Source organism: Zea mays, chromosome 8 (genome assembly GCF_902167145.1).
Source record: "Zea mays cultivar B73 chromosome 8, Zm-B73-REFERENCE-NAM-5.0, whole genome shotgun sequence".
In the NCBI taxonomy this organism is placed as follows: domain Eukaryota; kingdom Viridiplantae; phylum Streptophyta; class Magnoliopsida; order Poales; family Poaceae; genus Zea; species Zea mays.
The window spans coordinates 173,961,807-173,968,804 of NC_050103.1; the positions used below are offsets into that span (position 1 = coordinate 173,961,807).

A 6,998-nucleotide genomic window follows, 5' to 3' on the forward strand; every position below is an offset into this window, starting at 1 on the left:
GTGGAAATCATGGGCGAAACAATCTCGTTCGCCCCTCGGAAGGCCATCAAGTCCCAGGTGTTGGCGGACTTCGTAGCTGAATGGGTCGACACCCAGCTGCCGACGGCTCCGATTCAACCGGAGCTCTGGACCATGTTTTTCGACGGGTCGCTGATGAAGACGGGAGCCGGCGCGTGTAACACCCTGAATTTTGGGTACAAAATTTCTTTTCTAATATCCATCAAATTCTGGTGTTACCTTTATTTTTTTCTCCTTTTTTTCTTTTCCCTTAGAAAAAGAGAGTTAACCTGGTATTTACAGGTGCTATTTTGAATATGTGTGTTGCATCTGTTGCCCAAGCACAATTTCTTTCTTTCTTTCTTTCTGCCAAAATAGTCTTGGTGATGTTCACGTTGAAAAAAAACAAAATATTTAATTTGGAATAAATTGACATGATTTAATATAAAGAAATATATTCATAAATATATATCTCTACATATATAGTTTCCCACCCGTCCTGAGCAACGACCCAGCCCAGCCAGCGCGTGCACGGGGAGCGCCTAGCTGCTATGTCGTGGGTCCCATTTGTCGGTCTCCTAGTAGCCTTTCCCACCCAGCCGTCACACCACGTTGCGGGACCCGCTTGTCATCCCTCTCGTGTTAACCTCCCATACCCGCTTGAGCCGGCCACGACGCTGCAACCACCACTGCGGCCCTGCCTAACTGCACGAATAAAAAAAACTCCGGCATCTCTCAATCCTCCGCCACCTCAGCCGATCTCGATGCCCACCACTGCGCAGCCCACACGCTCACCATCGCCGTCGCGTCGTGCCTCGCCTCACCTCACAGCCGTGCGGCCTGGTCGTCGTTGAGCAGGGAGCCAGCGCTAAGCTCGTTGTGCCCGGACTCGACCTCGCCACCATCACCGCCTCGCCCGGAGCAGCCTTGGCCCACCGCGTCGCGCCATTGCCTCGTCCGTCGTTGCCATGGTAAGACGTCTACCTCTCCCCGTGCCCGATGAGCCCGTGAGCGGTCGAGGCCCACCGGCGATGCTCTAGCTCCTCCCCTCTGCTGCACGTGCTAGGTGTGGCTAGAGCCCTTCCACCGGCACGGCTCGCCCAGCCCCGGCCCTGCGCTGAACATGCTCGCTATCATGGCTGTCCAGCCTCGACCTCGGCTCCGGCGAGACATGTGCCGCCCTAGCCGGAGAGCCTGCCTTCCTGTTAGCCGCGGATGTGAACAGGGTGCATCCTCGTTTGCCTTGCCTCCTGACCGTGAGTCCCATGCCATGGCTGCGAGCTTTGCCGCAACCGCAGCCGCACCGCCATGCCGCGCTGCCTGCGTAGCCCCGCCCCACTAGGAGTGCTCGTTGCACGATCCGATTTTGCCGCATGCAATAGAGAAGAAAGATAAAAACTGCCATTGCGCTTCGTCCGTTCATGACCAGGGAATGCCAACCCGCACGGTCGCACCTGTGCCGTCAACCGTCATGCACATGAAGGTTGAAGAAAATAAAATCGCTAGTGGGCCCCATTTATATGCATGCATGCAACCAAGAATAACCAGGAGAAATTGTCTCCCTAATCATGGTCACGTGTCTACATCTGGCCACGAGTTGGCATTTTGTTTTATAAATCCCGCACCGGATCTCGTGGACCTTCAGTATGGTCATTCGTGGCTAAGTTTCAGCCAATTAGTATGCGACATGTCGATAATCCGTGATTTAGTAATTATTCCATATTTCTTGTGTTAATTACCCTTTTTATCTGTTCCAGTTGTGTTAGTTTCGTAATAATGTCGTGTACACGTTAAAAATATAGTTTTGCCGTAACACATTTTATAGTTAACTATAATTAATTATTATTAGTTTGTCTTATGGTAATTAAAATAGCGATTCAATTAAAACTAAGTTATCGTTTTAATTTGCGCGCAATTCGCGTGTCGTCTCGCGTCGTTCACGAGTATCACGTGTTGTTCGCCCACTTCGTCGCGCATCATTCACGTGTGCAGTGGTCATGTGTGTCGCGCGTGCTGTTCCACACGTGGTGGCGTGCTGATTCGCGCGTCATTCGCATTGGTCGCGCGCGTTGTTTCGTGTGTTGTCAGCGTGCTGTGTCGCGCGTGTCCGCGCGTTGTTTTTCCGATGTCGTGTTATTTCGTGTATCGTAAGTTCGCCTCACGTAGAATCTATCGTGTTAATTAAATTACTTATTTGACTGACATTCGTAGCATAGCGGATTAATCGAACTAAATTACAGATATTACTTATATTTGACAATGTCGAATTAGATATTATGATTAATACTCGTTTATTGTGGACGCGATAACCTCTCGACCGTAACCTCGACCGTCGCGTTTCTTTGTCCTCGTGTGACCGTAGTAACACACTCTATTCTATTTTGCGTATTTTATTATGTCTTACTTGAATAGTGTAATGTTCTTATGCATATATATGGTTGTTTGTTTTGTGTCTGTTTGTATTCGTTGTGCGTCGCGAATAGACTGCGATCCATTTTCGAGCTTCGAGGAATCGACAGTCAAGCTTCGGCGACCAAGAGATTGAACTCTTCGAGTTCTACGAGAATGAAGACCCTGAGCAGCAGCAGCTTGGTGAAGGCAAGTGTCCTCTGACCCATTATGTCCTATTCACTTATAATTGACTTTCCCGCAGTATTTAATTGAAATCTAAGGATTGACTAGCTTTATACTTTACCTTATCCTTGATGACCTTTTGGGTGATTATGGTTAGCATTTTGCTATTGCCTTAATTTAATCAATGAACATGATGTGACTATTTATGATACGATACTGTTATCCTGATTATATTGTTGATCTGGTGATACTCTAGGGGGCTCAGGCTGTTTCCTGAGTACCTCTCCGTAAGGACCAGTTCGTTGAGAGACCACCCGGGATAACAGTGCAACCATGAGGGTGGAATGGGGTGCCCTTAGCTAATTAATTAGAGGAACTAGAAGTGTAGTTGCTTCGCCGTTGTGCCGTCAATGGGGTCCAGGCACAGTGCTTGCTCTGCCGAGGCTGAGTGCCGAGGTTTTTTCGTTTTGTCTTTTTTAGTCACCCTCCTGCGGGGAGAGGTACTGTGTTTATCAAACTGGAGAAACCTAACGGGCAGCTATGACCTCTAGGGAATCTTTGTAAAGGCTTCGTAGTGAATCCCTGGCCATTCACCTTGGGAGTGAATAAGGGTCTTGCAAGCCCGGGCTAGAGAGGGAATCACGGCTCATGGGTAAAGTGTGCGACCTCTGCAGAGGGTAGTGAAACTGATATATCAGCCGTGCTCACGGTTAAGAGCGGCCTTGGGATCCTCTTTGATTAGAGATACGAATGGTTCGAGATACAATGGTTCTATTTATGATTTTGGTTCGATGATGATAATGATGTTCCTCGATGAGGAAATGATTCACGGGTTAGTTATTGCTAAAACCTGGCTTCACTAATAATAAATACCTGACCAACTAAAAGCAACTGCTTGAGCCTAACCCCACATAAAGCTAGTCCACTTCAGCCAAACGGGGCATTTGCTGAGTACGTTGATGTGTACTCATCCTTGCTTTACCACAAAACACCAGGTTGTCCACATTGCAACCACTGCTCAGGAGAAGACGAAGTCGTGGAAGGAGACTTCCAGGAGTTTCAAGACTACGACGAGTTTTAGGTGTGGGTTGGCGGCAACCCCCAGTCAGCTGCCTGTGAAGGCCTTATCTTTACTGTGTTTCGCTTGCACTTTGATTTAACTGTTAAGTTGATGACTATGTGGATGTCTATGACTCTGTGATGTAATAAGTTAATACTCTTTTATGTTATTATTCGAGCACTGTGCGATGATGTTCATTTATGTAATCGCTGTGTACGTGAATTCTGATCCTGGCACGTACATAGTTCGCATTCGGTTTGCCTCCTGAAACCGGGTGTGACAGCGTGGGCCTGCTCTTCATCTCGCCCCTCGGGAAACACCTACGCTACGTGCTACGCCTCCATTTTCCGGCGTCCAACAATGTGGCTGAGTACGAGGCTCTGGTCAACGGGTTGCAGATCGCCATCGAGCTAGGGGTCAGACGCCTCGACGCCCGCGGTGACTCGCAGCTCGTCATCGACCAAGTCATGAAGAACTCCCACTGCCGCGACCCGAAGATGGAGGCCTACTGCGATGAGGTTCGGCGCCTGGAAGACAAGTTCTACGGGCTCGAGCTCAACCACATCGCTCGGCGCTACAACGAGATTGCGGACGAGCTGGCTAAAATAGCCTCGGGGCGAACAACGGTTCCCCCGGACGTCTTCTCCCGGGATCTGCATCAACCCTCCGTCAAGATCGACGACACGCCCGAGCCCGAGACACCCTCGGCACAGCCCGAGGCGCCCTTGGTTCAGCCCGAGGTACCCTCGGCCCCAGAGGGCGAGGCACTGGACGTCGAGGAGGAGCAGAGCGGGGCCACGCCTGATCGAAATTGGCAGGCCTCGTACCTGCAATATCTCCGCCAAGGAGAGCTACCCCTCGACCAAGCCGAGGCTCAGCGGGTAGCGCTACGCGCCAAGTCGTTCGTCTTGCTGGGCGATGAGGAGGAGCTCTACCACCGCAGCCCCTCGGGCATCCTCCAGCGATGCATCTCCATCGCCGAAGGTCAGGAACTCCTGCAAGAAATACACTCGGGGGCTTGCGGCCATCATGCAGCGCCTCGAGCCCTTGTCGGGAATGCTTTCCGACAAGGCTTCTACTGGCCAACGGCGGTGGCTGACGCCACTAGAATTGTCCGCACCTGCGAAGGGTGCCAATTCTACGCGAAGCAGACCCACCTGCCCGCTCAGGCTCTGCAGACGATACCCATCACCTGGCCCTTTGCTGTATGGGGTCTGGACCTCGTCGGTCCCTTGCAGAAGGCGCCCGGGGGCTACACGCACCTGCTGGTCGCCATCGACAAATTCTCCAAGTGGATCGAGGTCCGACCTCTGAACAGCATCAGGTCCGAGCAGGCGGTGGCGTTCTTCACCAATATCATCCATCGCTTCGGGGTCCCAAACTCCATCATCACTGACAACGGTACCCAGTTCACCGGCAGAAAATTCTTGGATTTTTGCGAGGATCATCACATCCGGGTGGACTGGGCCGCCGTGGCTCATCCCATGTCGAATGGGCAAGTAGAGCGTGCCAACGGCATGATTCTACAATGGCTCAAGCCCCGGATTTACAACGACCTCAACAAGTTCGGCAAGCGATGGATGAAGGAACTCCCCTCGGTGATCTGGAGCCTGAGGACAACGCCAAGCCGAGCCACGGGTTTCACGCCGTTCTTCCTGGTCTACGGGGCCGAGGCCATCTTGCCCACTGACCTGGAATACGGCTCCCCGAGGACGAGGGCCTACAACGATCAAAGCAACCAAGCTAGCCGAGAAGAATCGCTGGACCAGCTGGAAGAGGCTCGGGACAAGGCCTTACTACACTCGGCGCGGTACCAGCAGTCCCTGCAACGCTACCACGCCCGAGGGGTCCGGTCCCGAGACCTCTAGGTGGGCGACCTGGTGCTTCGGCTGCGACAAGACGCCCGAGGGAGGCACAAGCTCACGCCCCCCTAGGAGGGGCCATTCGTCATCGCCAAAGTTCTGAAGCCCGGAACATACAAGCTGGCCAACAATCAAGGCGAGGTCTACGGCAACGCTTGGAACATCAAACAGCTACGTCGCTTCTACCCTTAAGATGTTTTCAAGTTGTTCATATACCTCGCACCCACGCAAAGTTTAGTCATCAAGGAAGGGTCGGCCTCGCCTCGGCAAAGCCCGACCCTCCCTCGGGGGCTAAAAGGGGGGAGACCCCCTCTGCGTCGAAATTTTCTCGAAAAAAGATCCCTTTTTCCAGAATATCTTTCATGCTTTTTGACTACTTCGAAAAGCGGATCCTGAAAACGACGGAGTACACGTAAGCAGTCAAGGCTGACCGAGCCGAGGGACTCCTACGCCTCCGGGATACGGATACCTCACACATCACCTTCTGCGATAAGTAACTCGCGTCTGGATAAAGTGATCCCGCGGACCGAACAAGTCTTTACGTTCGGAAGCTCTTCTGCCGAAGCGGTCCTTCAAGCCTTCTCGACTGAGTCGGTGACAGGGCCTCATGGACGGGTGAAAGTACGCGTAAGCGGCAAGGCCGACCGAGCCGAGGGACTCCCACGCCTCCGGGATACGGATACCTCACTCATCACCTTCCGCGAGAAGCAACTCTCGCTCGCACAAACATCCCTGTTACCGACAAAAAAAGTCCAGATGCTCGAAATAAGAGGAAAGGAGACGCAGCTTTACAACTCAGCGAGGGTGTGTTTTCTGGCCTCAGCGGCCGCAGAAGGCACACGCTACAAGACAATCTGATCCTGCAGGCTCAGGTCTTCACGCTGGAAGGGGGCTGTAGCACCCTCGTCATCGACAATACCTTCAGTGAGATCCGACCCAGCCTCGGACGGCGACGCGGTCCAGGGACTTCTCCGGGAATCCGGTCCGAGCAGGCGGCTCGGCCGGTTACCCCAGGGGCCTCGGCTAACCATCTTCCAAGGGCACCAGCCCGGTCCGAGGCCTCGGCTGGTCAACTCCGGCGTCGGTCCCGTTGACGGACAACCCGACTAGGCTCCGGCCAACCAGGTTTTCATTTTCGAGCCATCTCCGCCTCTGTTCGTGCTGATATCGCTACCCCTGGCCTCGGCTCATCGAAGAGCGGCCAAGGGGTCTCTTTAACTAAGCTAGAGGAGCCTCAGACAACAAGGCCGATCGAGCCGAGGGACTCCTACGCCTCCGGGATACGGATACCACACTCGTCACCTTGACACGGGGCGACTCATGCTTGGTGAAGCGGTTCAGATAATCAACAGGCGAGACTTAGTGCTCGAAAATGAGGAAAAAACACGGCTCCGTGCCGAAATTACATACATATTCAGGCCTCGACAGCCACAATGAACACAGACACTGGCATTCAAAGTGCCATTACAAACGGAACTCCGGTTCCCCCTCCGCGGGTACGAACA

General features: G+C 52.8%; 1 long non-coding RNA gene across 1 annotated transcript; it reads left to right on the forward strand.

Annotated features, from left to right (window-relative positions):
* The first annotated feature begins 593 nt into the window (after positions 1-593).
* LOC118473178 (uncharacterized) lies at positions 594-2,684 on the forward strand. Its single transcript, XR_004852272.1, has 2 exons — positions 594-968; positions 2,481-2,684. It is a non-coding gene; the product is annotated as an uncharacterized lncRNA (long non-coding RNA).
* The last annotated feature ends 4,314 nt before the right edge of the window (positions 2,685-6,998 follow it).